We start from the raw sequence: 16,009 nt of genomic DNA on the forward strand, positions 1-16,009 counted from the left end.
ATGATCCCATCAGATCTGGCTCCTAACACCTATTCCTCGTCTGTATCCATATTTCATCATCTCCTTTATAGCCGTCTTCGATCTATATGGCAACTGCATCCCCAAGTTTTGTTCAGTCTCTTCTATTTCGGTAGTCTGCATGATTTTCACTACATGGAAAAAAGCTCGGTCTAGCCATGTACCACGATCTCCTGACATCTCCACTCAAATTTCATTCACTGGTGTAAAGTGGATGGGACGGCCCCTGACATGTGTATCCAGGGCATTCCTAGCAGCAAGTTATATGAAGAAGAGATATCAATTATTTGAAATAATATGGGAAATTCAACCGGCCCGATGTGCAAAGACAAATAAATTTCTCCGATAACATCCTTCTGCGAACCATCAAAAGCCCTTACCCTCACGTGGCTTTCCTTGACTTCCCTCATCGACCAGCACTCGGGACATCACTTTGTTCGCGCATTTGACAGTGATATGATAGGCGTTGTTGTGACTTACCCCTTCAACAGGAAGTTCGTCTCTTCTGAAAGTGATCATATTTGCTTCGAACATTTTCCCAATTGTTGCAGTCAACGCCTCACTGGTGGTGTTGCTTGGCACACTTACCACACTTAGTACTTTCATCAAGGCATCTTTATGATTGTCAGAACTCATTAGCAAGTCCATGATTGATATTTGCAATGGAGTTTTCTTCAGCTGCTCCTCCATGGAGTATTCTTTGGTCGACATTCTCTTCCAGAACTCTGCGGCTTCTGGTTCTGTTATGTTCTTTCTTTGAATATTCTCTATTCTTAAATTCCCTCGATTTGCATTTTCAGTAGCGTAGCATCTCCCCGACCTAGTCATATCGTGGGCTGCTGCAGAGTCCGTCATCTTGGCCTTCCCCTTTTGCTAGTACATTCAAGGGACAATTTTGTATTCCGACAATCTTCATCCTGTGTAGCAACGACGGGTTTTCATTGATAAGTCTGAACAGTCACCGTAGGCCTCACTTGCACTGTAAGCATCAGATCCCTTTGAGTCGGAATCCTTGCTGCTTCTACATTTCCTATTATGACAATCGTTCCTTTCAGATCATATTCTTCGTCCAACGTGATCATGTTAACCCCCTGGTTTCGTTGATTAGGCAGCAGATTGCGATTCACATTGGGCAGAGTCGGAGTGCGCTAAATGGCTCCACTCTTGATCAGTCTTTCAATCTCATTTTTAAGCTTAAAACAATCTTCAATATCATGCCCGAGCACGTTGGAATGGTACACGCACCTTTTACTTGCATCAAAATACTTAGAGGGATACTCAGGAACCCTTCCTTCCACTGGATGTATCAATCCTGCTCTTCTCAATCTCTCGAACAATTGGGCCATAGGCTCAGCGATCGGGGTATAATTTTTCGTACCCCTCTCTTCAAAATTGGGACGAGGGTATGGTGCATAAGTGGGTTGGTTTTGATCGGTAGTAGTTTGTATAAGAGTATATGGTCGTTGTGCGTTTGGGTTGTTGTGAGCTCGAGGAGGGTTGTATTGAGGTTGGGGGTGGTAATATGGCTCGGTGTTATAGATTGGAGCATAAGCGGGTGGTGGTGAATGGTTGTTTGGGGAATAGGAAGTGTTTCCGTCACGTAGGTTGGGTTGATAGTAAGGGACGACTCCTGAGACTTCTTCTTTCTTTTTCTTTCCGCTACTGATCGACCCTGACTGGATTGCCTTGCTGGCCGCTTGCAGTGCAACCATGGACTGTACTTTACCAGATTTTATACACTCTTCTAAGAAATCTCCCATCTTTACCATCTCGGGGAATTTCTGCCCCATCATTCCCATCATGTTTTCAAAGTATATCCATTCCTGGGCCTTGATGAAATACTTGATTAATTCACTATCATCCAGCAAAGGTTGTGCCCTAGCGGCTTCTGACCTCCACCAACGTGCATATTTTTTGAATGACTCGAATGGCTTTTTTTTTGCAGGTTTACCAGTGCGAACCTATCGGGAGTGATCTCTATGTTGAATCGAAAGCGAATCATGAAATCTTCCGCCATATCTTTCTATGTTTTCCAGTTTTATGGATCTTGTCGAGTATACCAGGTAAGTGCTTCTCCCGTCTGGATTCTTATGAACAACTTCATTCTTAGGTTCTCATTCCTTCCTACTCTGACTAACTTGTCACAATATGCCCTCAAATGTGTGTGGGTATCACCCATCTCATCGAAGATATTGAACTTTGGAGGCTTATACCCTACTGGCATATCCAAATTCTAATGGATACACAGATCCTTGTAGTCCGAACTTTCACTTCCCCTAGCGACTTGGAGGTTCTTCATTTGTTTTCTCATGATTTGTAGCTGCTCAGATACTAACTCCTCTTCCTTACGCCTAGCTTCCCTCTCCATATCGGCATATTGGTCAATCTCATAAGGCACTCTGACCGTGACAGGCGCTATAAAGGTAGGTTCAAAAATGACATATATAGGAGGATTATATCGCTCATAAGAGGCGGTATGTGCCACGGGTATGTGTTGATTTGGGTGAGTGGTAAAAGTGACTCTGGTACGTAGGGAGTGTGGATAGGGGGATTTGGTGGGTTTGAGGGGGTTACTGAAGGTATGATTTTAGTGGTGGGGGACTGAAGTTGGGATGCTGTTGTTTTGGCGTGATGTGGAAGGAAAGTGGTCAGGAACTGAATCCAAAAAAGGAAAGCGAGGTGGTTGAGGGAGCATTGTCACGGCCAGATGTGCTAGTTCTCTGATGTGTTGTACCTCCTCCCTTAAAGACTCCATCTTCTGGGCCATTCTGGCCACGTGTTCATCATTCTCGGTATCGCCCTTCTCTTCCGGTCACCCCAGGCTATCGACTATGACAAGAGCATGCTCGGTCAGGTTTTTTGTAGCATACATCTTTTCCTTTGATATTAGATGGTACAGTGGTTCCGCCAGTTTCGGGTCGACACAAACCAACTTTTCTTTTGGGGAGTAATAATAAAGTAAACAAAAAAGGAAAAATAAAAAGAAACAGAAGTCAGTTTCCTCATTTATACAAGCAGGAAATAAAATAGAGCAATTAATTCACGTATCTATGCTAATGCATTTTCCTAGAATTTGTGGGACCTCTCACTTCCGGATATAGGCCTAAATCGCAGATGTTTGACAAGCAATTAGACTTAACACATTTAGATCTGAAGCAAGTTTGTTTTCATTGATAATGTTTGGAATGAGATAAGTGGGAACAAAGGTTACATCGCTGTTTTGGATATTCATTGAACTGCATAGGCTTAAACAACTTGCCCTTTAGGAAAGTAAGAAAACTGGGGATAAGGATACAAAGTGGGAAAGAAGGGGAAATCAACCAACTTCTAATAACCATCTCCGGAATCATTTCCCATCTCCTCTTCTTATTCTGGTTCTTCCTCCGGATCTTCCTCAAACTCTTTCTCGTCATCGTTAAACTGAGACTGCTCTCCTGGATCTTCCTCCGGCTCTGTCTCATATTCTATCTCGATACACTCCACTACTCGGTCATCGTCTTCAGCAGGTGGCAACATGTGATCGATGGATCCTGAGACCACTTGACGGTGCGTTGAGGTAGTCACAAGGTAATGTGGCAGAATCTCGTGGTAGATTTGGAAAGAATCCACTGTGTTCTCCATCTAGGCTATACCCTCTCAGCTTGGTCGGTCTAGCTGGTCTTCCTCGTTGATCCAGACATAATACTCCGGAGGGCACCACGAGTTTTGACCCATAAGCATTGTGAATAGATCGTTCCACTCTTCTTGGAGCCTTCTTATCATAGGGATTGGATTTTGTCTGTTGTACTCATCCTCATATAGCGCTGTCCTCATCCATAGAGGCACATCCTGGATCATCCCGAACTGTCTGATAACCTGCAGGGGTGAGTATTGTTGGATGCCCTCAAGTCCGATCAGCTCAATGAAGTATTTCTAATGAGTCCTTAAGATTGATCTCCCTCCTAACCATGACATTTCCAGTTGACCCATTCTCTACTTAAATTAGTCAGCATCTCCCTCCACTCTTCTTGCCCATGTGGGGAGACCCAATGTCTCATCCTCTCATTGTGGCTGTGGATCATGTTGCTGACACCCACAAAGTAGTCAATGATGGCTTATCGCTGGAAGAAATATTCTGTGGCCCAGATATGAAGTAGCAAGTTACAACCCTCAAAGAAATCATACCCCCAGGCACATGCAGACAAAGCCCTCAGAATCTCAACTAGTACCATCAACACCAGAGTAGCTTGAAGGTTACCGTGGAAGGTCGCCGGAACCAAGGGTAATAAGTTGATGTTGATCCGACCCCTTCTCTGTGGGAAGACCAACAATCCCAACAGTGATAATGAGAAAGTGATGGGCCTGAGACTATCCCATGTTTCTTGATCATACTGAAACTCTCCTGAATACCACTCACAGCTTACGCGATGTCCAAATCTATCGAACAGTTGATCTGGGCTCACCCATCCGTCCTTGTTATTTCTCAGACCTCGACTGTTAGCCAGACCCAATTTATCCAAGAACCTGTAACTGAGCTTAGTGACTAGTAGTATTGGGTTCCTTCCTATGAATGGCAGCTTCGTGAAACTAGTAACTTATTCCAATGTTGGTACTAACTCACAGTCAGCAAACTTGAACACCACCTTAGCCGGATCCCAGAACTCTATCAGCATGCGAGTGAGTACCTTGTCTGCTCAGATGTTTAGCAAAGCGGTCAGTGCCTCCAAGTGTGTCTGAATCTCGTCTCCTTGTTCCTGGTGAATGATTTTCCACCACTGCTTCAATTTGTGAGGCGCACCCATCACCATGTTAATCTCGGGGATGTTTTGGTTGATTTCCATTTTCTAAAGTGCGTAAAGAAAGGTTTTGGTAAGTGTTTGCTTCGGATCTTCAGATGTCTTGTCAGGTTTGTTCGTCTTTCCATATAAGTCATGTTGTTGGGTGTATGACCCGTTGACATCAAGGTGGTTTTCCTAATTGTGTGTCGATTCCAAGGACCGACTCACTTAAGGTTTATGCAATATGACCTATTTTTCTAGAGTAGAGTGTTTCCTACTTTTGAGTTGGATTGAAGATTGCGAGAAGTTATGTCAATTGACCTGACAAAGCCATTCTCTGAAACTAGAGAGTTTTGAAAAGAAGGTTTGGAGGGGTGTAAAAGATAACCCTCGTGTGCAATCGTGTATGATAGTGTACGTCGAAAACTCGATAGGAAGGAATGTGATGACAATATATGTAAAGCGGTAACAGATAAGGATGTAGCAATAATAAGCATGATAATAAGAATAAAGAGCAAATAAAACAAGTAAGCATGTAATTGCAAATTTAACTACAGTTAAAGCAATGCACAAACAAATCTAAATGCCAAATTCAATGTGAGTCTGCTAAGGTCAGAACCTAAGTGTGAATCCCCAGCAGAGTCGCTATGTTATTGCACCCTATTTTGCACTAGTCAAAACAAGATTCACCTTGTGTTTTCTGTGTTGTTGATAAAAGAGGGTCGCCACCTAATATTTAAAGGTATACTAGGGTACCTATGTAATTACTAAAGGTTATATTTTATTAGCCTGCTAACCGGTGAGATTATGGGTAAGGGTTCTTGTTCTTCTAAGGGGAAGGTGTTAGGCACCCCTTAAAATCTACGTGAGGTAGCTCCGTAGGACTCAGACTAGATTTAGGACTAATTATTTGTATTATGCCTTAACTAGTGTTCAAAGAGTAGCTTACAATATATTAGGACATAAAATCTATAAGGGGAGAGTATGGTTTAAAGAGGATGTATTTAAAGAAAAGCCTTTAAGAAAATAATGTTAGTATATATAAACTTGAAAAATAACTTTTAAAGATGGAACGTTTGTTATGAAAGCGTTTTAAAAAAAGCTTAAGTTAGTGCAACTTGTTTCCTAAATCAGGGAAATTCATATTACCTTAATGTGGTGAAAGTATTATGACGATGACCCTGAGATGTACCTGGGTTTTAGATATAAAACTATTTGAAAGCCTTTGTTTTTGGGGCAGCAGCACTTTAGTCCTTTCGAAATTGTTGGTTCCCTTTTGGAAAGATTAAAATCGCGCCCATTCTGATTTTTCCTTTTGAGAGAGGGGCTGCCACCTTTGTTAAGCCTTTAGGCTTCAAAATCTTTAAGAGAAGAGTTAGAAAAGCATAATACATTAATGACAGCTCACAGTTAGCGGATATGGAATTTATTGCTAACTAATGCCTCTTTTAATCTTAGGTTCTTTAAGGCTTGTCTAAATTATTTTATGTTAGTTAAAAGATAAAATAAAGCATTCAATACAATATATAATTCTTATAGACATGTGAGATAAAGCAACATGAACACAGTAAAGAGTAACGACAGAGTGAAACTGTAAAAATAATGAAAGCAATAAATGAAGGAGTGAAGGGAAAGAATGGACTCTAGGGGGTTTAGGCCTCAGAATGGCAGGCCCGGAAGTAACAGGGACGAGCAACACAAGCGATAACTGACTCAAGGCCTTCTGAGACATAGTAGGGCTGGACTTGGGCCTGAGTTCTTAAAGAACTCAGCAGGCCCAAATCATTGTACATGTTCAAAAAGAAAAGAGAAGGTCATTAGAATAACAATACTACATACATATCCATATATATGAAATTCGCAAGCAAAGAATAAAAAAGAGAAGATCACTGCCAGCATTTAAATACTAAGGAGCTCATATTAATGTGGAGGTTGTGTATAGTAAATCATCCACATTGAACACCTTTAGTTATCATTAAATACCAAACCCAAAGAGAGTAATAAGTGTCAAATGAATTAAAGGCTTAAGAGAGAATTCTACTCAAGGCCGATACCCCCTTTGAATCCCACGACACTACAAAGTTCCCAAGGGTCTCAAGGCCCAGGACAATGCTTGTGCCGAGGAGAGAAGCCCAACCTAGAGTTAAACACTACTCCCAAATACATCTAACCACTAACAACTCATTAGTCCCTAGAGGTTTGAATGCCAATAAGGCCTTTTCAATGTAAACCAGCTACTATAACAATACCATACCACAGAAGTACATACCTTTCTTATGAAAACCAAACAGAATACCATATAGGCAAGAGGCAGTTTATGTATATACCATTACAACCATATTCAGAATTAAGCAGATGATTAACATATTAGATAGTTCCTTAAGAAAAAATGAGTTACAAACCTACTTATCATGCTACTGTTAAGGGACCAACACCTGATACCAAACACCCGAAAGGCAGAAAGAATACAGTTCTAGTGTGTAATAACTCATAAGTGTGTTTGTCTTAACCACACTCAATTTTATTAATCACAAGTTGATGAAGCCTTGACCCTTAAGTGTACATAGGTTAAACAATTTGAACAAAGAACTCAAGGATTATTAGCAGAAGTTAAGGATAGTAATCACAATCAGAACACAAATATTCATATCACAACTAGGATTGACAAGATCACAAATCCTAATTAGAACTTCTGAGGATATCAACAAGTTCACAAATCTAATCAGAATCCGTAAGAGTGTTTAACAAAGTTTCAAAGCATCAAGTGACATATCTATATCTTTGAGAGTCTTAACTTCAAATCAATCCTATTAAAATGAAACCAGGCAGTCATGTTCAAGCAGTAGTGACAAAAGTCCTTTTAGAGGTGAGACATGCATGCTTAAGAGAATGCAATGGAGATTTCAAAACAAGGTAGGCATACATGTGGTCACTCAGACAGAGATGTTGGATAACATAGGGTCACTATCATACACAAAAGAGACTAGAAGGAGATTAGACCATGTAAGAGTTACCATTGAGGCCATCATGGGTGATGTTCAAAAGAAGCTAAAGATGTTATCAAAGAAATGGAGCATGTTGAATGCATTTAGGATTATACTTCAGGTACAAAGGGAAGATTAGTCTTAGTATGAGATAACTTATGAATCATGCAATATGAAGATCCAACTAACATTAGTGTGTGCTTGCATATCAGTTATCGGTTTAATCAAACAATCAATAGAATCATAGAGATGCATAAGGGGATGAGAGTGGACTCAAAGATCATGACTATTACACCAACACCATAATAGCAATCTGATCCTTATCCAAAATAGAATTGTACTCCTTTAGATTAAAAGAACCAATATGAGTGATGAATGATGTTCAAGACAGGAGAAACTTCATGCTAAGTAGGTTTAACTTAGATGTACAAATTGAATATGAATGTTTGGACATGAGGGAGTCCTATTCGACTTACGAACACGACAACTGATACTCAGCTGCAGCAGATATGATATTAGCCTTGTTCAAAAGAGACAGCTTGGTCATGACAGAATACATACATGAATAATTTTTGGGGGTTTATCAAAGAGTTAACCTAATTACTTTAGTGAAACTATTTTAAATAACAAAGTTCATTAATATGATTATCAATTATTATAAACACCTAACTTTCACAGTAATAACTTAGAGGTTGCTTTAGATTAACACATGCTCACGTGAAGAAAGAAGACACCCGAAACAATTAAACTTAACATACTTCAACTAAGACAAGAAGGAATAAATCTTGAACATTCCTTATACATCTTAGTTAAAATCATCAAATAACAACTTCAAGTACACAATAACAGACTACACTAATAGGGCTAGTATGGTAGACATAAATATCATAATAGAACATTGGAGAAATCTGAATTTAAGACAAGTTTGGGAAGCTATAAGGACATATTAAGTGACTAAATTATATAGGCTACTTGATTCATGGTAATAGTAATCAAATTCATATAATAACTCAACCAAACTAACTCGAGATCCATAAGAGCATAACAGTCATCCCTGAATTAATAACAAATCATTATGAGCTACAACAAATAATCATAAACTAGTGACAAACATAACAAACGAAAGCAGTTAACAGAAGTACAACAGTGCATTCATAATTTCAAATAAGATAATAAAAAGAGAAGGGGAATAGGTATACTGACCTCCTTTGGTGCAGCAGACCCAACGAAGTTTCAAATCAGCCGTGTAAGGACCAATGCTTCAAGACTTGAATAGTGAGAACTCGTAAACAAAAGAACAGAAGTTAATTAGAGAGGGAGAGAGCCTAAACGTTTGAAATGTTGATATTTTTTATACTCGTATTTAGGATTTCTTAATGCTCTCTGATCTGTTAGGTCTGGTTGATTAGAGCATTGAAATCCCTCTTTATAGTGGCCATTATAGCCTTAGGGTTTCACAGATTCAAACTCAGTAGTGGACAGTGACGATTACCAAGTGATGCAAGCAAGATCGAGTGAAAAAACCTAGGAAACATAGGGGAAATCGTTAAGGATTATACCTGAGATGAGAGAAGTTATACATTCAGGCATAAGAGACCATTGGTCAGAACCCTAATACACATAGGCCATTGCATTTGACATGTGGGTGTCGAATATCAATGATGAAGCCAGCTAGCATCTCAGGCTTGCGTCGATTTGAAAGGACGAAGAAGAAATCTGGCGAGTCGAAGTTTCACCCTTTTGGTCTTACTTCTTGATTAGGGCTTTTGAAATCGAATGATGAAGATGGAAAGAGGGACGAGGTCTGGAGTATAGGAGCAAACTAAATGACCATTCATGCCACGAATTTGAAAGATCAATGGTGATTTGAGGTTTCAACTTTGGGGGTTAGGGTTCGGATTTGAGGGATTTGAATTTTTGATGATGAGAGAGGAAAGGATTAGAGAGAATCACGGATAGGGAAGCCAAAACAGATAAATCTCTGATGAATTCGTGACCTTGCAAAAATTTGTGCAAGGTTTGGTGGTTGATTGGGCTGTGAGGTTGAGAGAAAAGAGAGAGGAAGAGGAAAGAGAAGCGGTAGGGTGAGTGAAAAATGAATTAGGGTTAGGGGTCTGGGAGGCCGTCTCTAGAGTTAAAGATTGGAGATAGAATCTGGGCCGTTGGATCTTATGATACACAACCCTGATAATTTGGTCATTTAAGATTTTTAGGGAGGAATTTAGGTGGCAGTTAGTTAATAAGATTTGGACGGCGGAGATGATATCTCTGGGGGCGGGTGTTTAAAAATCAAAAGAAAATTAGACATTAAATGTGAGTCGTTGATCAGATGGACCAACGATTCAGATGCATGTGTGTTGGTTTTGTGAGTGATAAGGGAGGGTGACGTGGCACGATCTCATTGGTTCAGAGGGTCATTTGGACTGAGTATTTTTCTCAAATGGGCTTGTCGTTTGGGCCAAAATGAATTTAAAGGATGGTCATCTTGTGTTAATTAGATATTTTCAATTGTAACCTTTTAGCCTTTTAACACCTTTAAAATCAATTCAATTAAGCTTAATAAATTTCCAATAAAATATAGTAAAAATATAATTATCAAATACACTACTAACTATTATAATTATTTATTTATAAAATGCTTTGCTTTCTAAATTACAACACTAATTTTGAATTACCAACATAGTAATCTAATTAAAAATTTGAGAAGTAATTCGTAAATTAATTATAAAACTTATATGGTGTATTTTTAAAATATTTTAATATTAGTATATTTGTAATTACATAACGCTATTGCTAGGTTATTAATTTCAAAGCTAACACTTAATAAATATGTAAAAAAAAAAAGGTATTTATTGATAGAAGATACTTTCAAAACATACATTATAAAATATTTAAGGATAAATAAATTAATTTGAAAAGGGAGGATCAAAATTGGCCGTCAACACCCATGGTGTGGAGAATACGGTGGCACTTCTCTAGAAATTCTTGCACACCCTCTAATGCTAGGCTACTGTAAGTAGGAGGATGGTACTTGTACATGGAATTCAACCAAAACTAAGTAACAATCACTTACCCCAATCACTCCCTTGAAAACCTCTCCAAGAATCGCCTCCCACCGAGCTCCCAAAATCAATTTGTGAAAATGAACTCAAACCCTCGTTTTGAAATATTTAAGTTTCTGCCCAGACGTTACGCATCGCGATCGCGGAACCTACGTCGCAATGGTGAAGAAAAAATAATCACAACCTCCAAAATATCCTACGCGAACGCGAAGACAATACTGTGATCATGTAGGCTTAAAGCCTGATGCCCCAACTGACCACTCCTCTACGCAAACGCGTGAACCTTCTCGCGTCGGCGATGACCTGAGACTCTCAAAGTTACGTGAACGCGGGCCTAATATCGCGAATGTGAAGAATGAATGACTACCTGCCAGCAACAACTCTTCGCGATCGCGTCCCTTTCTTTGCGATCGCGAAAAAGGAAACCAGTTACACAGACACCAGAAAACTTCAGCCAACCTCTGAGTCTAAAATTGATCTGTTAACCATCCGAAACTCACCCGAGGCCCCCGGTACCTCAACCAAATGTACCCACAAGTCCCAAAATATCATACGAACTTAGTCAACCTTCAAATCACATCAAACAATGCTAAAACCACGAATCGCGCATCGATTCAAGCCTAATGAACTTATGAACTTTCTAATTCCGAAACCAAAGCCGATTCATACCAAAACAACTCCGATTAACCCCAAATCTTGCACACACCTCATAATTGACCTTGCGGACCTATTCCAACTTTTGGAATCGGGATCCGACCCTGATATCAAAAAGTCTACTCCCGGTCAAACTTTTCAAAAATCGTCCAACTTTCGCCAATTAACACCGAAATGACCTACGGACCTCCAAATCAACATTCGGACATGCTCCTAAGACTCAAATCACCATACGAAGCTATTGGAACCATAAAAACTCCATTCTAGAGTCATCTTCACACAAGTCAAACTACGGTCAACTACTACGACTTAAACTTCCAATTTAGGGACTATGTGTCCCATTCCACTCCGAAACTCTACCGAACCAGACACCAAGTTCCCCGGCAAGTCACATAACCACAAAATAAAATAGATAGAGCAATAATTAAGGGATCGGGGCTAATACTCTCAAAATGACCGGCCGGGTCATTACATCTTCCCCTTCTTAAAAGAAATGTTTGTCCTCGCACGAGTATAGAGACATACCTGAAGTGGTGAAAAAATGAGGATAACGGCTACGCATATGATGCTCGGTCTCCCAAGTCGCCTTGTCGACTGGTTGACCCCTCCACTTAACCTTAATAGAAGTAATATTCTTCGACCTCAACTTTCGAACATGCCTGTCCAAAATGGTCACTGGCTCCTTAACATAAGATAGATCCTTGTCCAACTGGACTGAGCTGAAGTCTAACATATGAGACAGATCACTGTGATACTTCCGAAGCATAGAAACATTGAACACTGAATGAACTGCAGCTAGACTAAGTGGTAGTGCAAGTCTGTAGGCCACCTCTCCAACCCTCTCAAGAATCTCAAAAGGCCTGATATACCTAAAGCTCAGCTTGCCCTTCTTCTCGAACATCATAACGTCCTTCATAGGCGAAACCCGGAGCAAGACCCGCTCCCCAACCATTAATGCAACGTCGCGAACCTTACGATCTGCATAACTTTTTTTTTCTGGATTGGGCTGTACGAAGTCGATTCTGAATGAATTTAACCTTTTCCAAAACATCCTGAACCAAGTCTGTACCCAATAGCCTAGCCTCATCTAGCTCAAACTAAACCACCGGATACCGACACCGTGTACCATACAAAGCCTCGTACGGGGCCATCTAAATGCTCGACTGGTAGTTGTTGTTGTAGGCAAACTCCGCAATTGGCAAGAAGTAATCCCAAGAACCCACAAACTCCATCACACACGCACGAAGCATATCCTCCAATATTTAAATAGTGCGCTCGGACTGTCCATCCGTCTGAGGGTGAAATGTTGTACTCAACTCCACCCGAGTACCTAACTCATGTTGTACGGCTCTCCAGAACCGCGATTTAAACTATGTAACCCGGTCAAAGATGATAGATACCGGCATGCCATGAATCCTGACAATCTCGCGAATGTAAATCTGAGCCAGTTGCTCTGAAGAGTAAGTAGTCACCATTGGGATGAAATGAGCTAACTTGGTCAATCTATCGACAATCACCCAAATTGCATCGAACTTCCTCTGAGTCCGTGGGATCCCAACAATAAAATCTATTATAATCTGCACCCATTTCCACTCTAGAATCTCTAGCTTCTAAAGCAATCCACCTAGCCACTGATGCTCAAACTTCACCTACTGGCAATCTAGGCACCGAGATACAAACTCCACTATGTCCTTCTTCATTCTCCTCCACCAATAATGTTGCCTCAGGTCCTAATACATCTTCGTGGCACCTCGATGAATGGAGTACCACGAACTCTGATCCTCCTGGAGAATCAACTCACGCAAACCATCTACATCGGGCACACATAGCCTACCCTGCATCCTTAATATACCGTCATCTCCAATAGTAACCTCCTTGGCATCATTGTGCTGAACTGTGTCCTTGAGGACAAGCAAATGAGGGTCATCATATTGATGCTCTCTAATACGATCATAAAGAGAAGACCAAGAAACCACACAAGCCAAAACCCGGCTCGGCTTAGAAACATCCAATCTAACAAACTGGTTGGCCAAGTCCTGAACATCCTAGACTAATGGCCTCTCTACTACCAGTAGATATACTAAGCTACCCAAACTCTCCACCTTGCGACTCAAGGGATCGGCCACTACATTGGCCTTCCCAGGATGATTTAGAATGGTGATATCATAATCCTTAAGCATCTCTAACCACCTCCGCTGCCGCAAGTTAAGATCCTTCTATTTTAACAGATATTGTAGACTCTGGTGATCAGTGTAGACCTCACAAGGGACACCGTACAAATAGTGCCACCAGATCTTCAAGGCATGAACAATAGTTTCTAGCTCGAGGTCGTGGACTTGATAGTTTTTCTTAAGCACCTTCAGCTGTCTAGATGCGTATGCAATCACCCTACCGTCCTGCATCACCGTGCCGAGGCCAATGTGCGACACATCATAATACATAGTATAAGACCCCAAACCTGCAGTCAATACCAACACTGGGGCTATAGTCAAAGCAGTCTTGTTCTTTTGAAAGCTCTCCTCATACTCCTTGGTCCACCTGAATGGAGCACCCTTCTGGGTCAATCTAATCATAGGTGATGCAATAGATGAGAAACCCTCCACGTTTCGACGGTAATACCCTACCAAACCAAGAAAACTCTGGATCTCTGTAGCTGAGGATGGTCTGGGCTAACTCTGCACTGCTTCAATTTTCTTTGGATCTACCTTGATCCCCTCACTCGACACTACATGACCCAAAAATGCCACTGAATCTAGCAAGAATTCACACTTCAAAATATTTTCATATAACTTCTTTTCTCTCATGGTCTGAAGCACAATCCTTAGGTGTCGTTCATGATCCTCCCATCTTCGGGAGTATACCGGAATGTCGTCAATAAACACAATGATGAACGAGTCAAGATAGGGATGAAATACATTGTTCATCAAGTGCATGAATGATGTTGGGGTGTTGGTCAGCCCAAAAGACATCACAAGGAACTCGTAATATCCATACCAAGTCCTGAAGGCAGTCTTCAAGATATCTGTCTCCCGAGTCTTCAATTGATGATAGCCTGAACGCAAGTCGATCTTAGAGAATACTCTGGCACCCTGAATCTGATCAAAGAGGTCATCAATACGTGGCAATTGATACTTGTTCTTCACTATAACCTTGTTCAACTGATGAGACAGGAGAACTCAAAGAATCATGGGACACACCTAAATATAGATCAAAATAAGATGACACATAGGAATATGTGGAGCCTGGATCAAATAAGACTGAAGCATCTCTATGACAGATCGGAACAATACCTGTCATGACAGAGTCGGATGCAACTGCCTCTGTCCTAGCAGGAAGAGCATAATATCTGGCTTGGCCTCCCCCTTTAGGGCGACCTCTACCTGCCCGACCTCCACCTCTAGATGGTTGTGCAGGTGGGGTGGCAGCTGGTGCGACGACCATGGACTGAGAAGCTTGAGGGCTCGGTGGAATACGCGGAACCTGAGTTGTCTATGGAGGTGCACCTCTCCTGAGTCAGGGGCAATCCCTCACCATATTACGAGTGTCACCACACTCAAAACTAGCTCTCGGAGGACGTGGCTGCTGATGTTGGCACGGTCTTGATCGGCTAGACTAACCACTGAAAGCACCCCGTGCAGGACGTGCACTACATAATGGCGGTGCATAATAGGGAGCCGGAGGCCTTGGAGTGGCCGGAATACCACTGGAAGCAGTAAGTGCAGAATGAATAGGGCGACTCACAAAGCCCCTACCATGACGAGATGCAGCTGGGGTACGGGTACCACTGTATCTGCCTGAATCTCGAGACCTCTTGGCCTCCCTCTCCTCTCTCTCCCAAGTCAACAAACCCTCTAATATCCTAGCAATCCCCACTACCTGCTGGTATGTGATGTCCATCTCCAACTCTCGGGCCATGCTAAATTTGATACTGGGGTTGAGCCCCTCGATAAATCGACGGACCCTCTCTAATAGTAGCAACCAAGGCTGGTGAATGCCTAGCCAAATCACTGAACCGGACCGCATACTCCGACACGGTCATAGAACCCTAGCGCAACTGATCCAACTATGTGCACCATGCATCTCTAAGACTCTAGGGAACATACTCCCTCAAGAACATATCTGAGAACCGAGTCCAAGTGAGTGAGGCTGCCTCGGTCGGACTACCCAACACTTATGCTCGCCATAACTGATAAGCCACTCCCCTAAGCTAGAACGTAGTGAAAGCAACCCCACTAGACTCCTCAATATCCATAGTATGGAGGATACGATGACACTCCTAAAGAAAACCCTGGGCATCCTCTCACGCCAAGCCACTGAAAGTAGGAGGGTGGTACTTTTTGTAGCTCTCAAGCCTGAGTTGCTCCTCCTCAGAAGCTGCTACCCTAACCTCGGGCTGAACTGGGGCTATCGGCTTCACTGGTATGACCTCTGTGACCTGGTCAACCTGGACCTGCTGCTATGGGGTACGGGCTGCGGGATTTTGTGGTACCCTCCCGGCCTAAGATGTAGCAGGAGCAAGTGGGATCAACTCTAC

Source organism: Nicotiana tomentosiformis, chromosome 7 (assembly GCF_000390325.3).
Source record: "Nicotiana tomentosiformis chromosome 7, ASM39032v3, whole genome shotgun sequence".
In the NCBI taxonomy this organism is placed as follows: domain Eukaryota; kingdom Viridiplantae; phylum Streptophyta; class Magnoliopsida; order Solanales; family Solanaceae; genus Nicotiana; species Nicotiana tomentosiformis.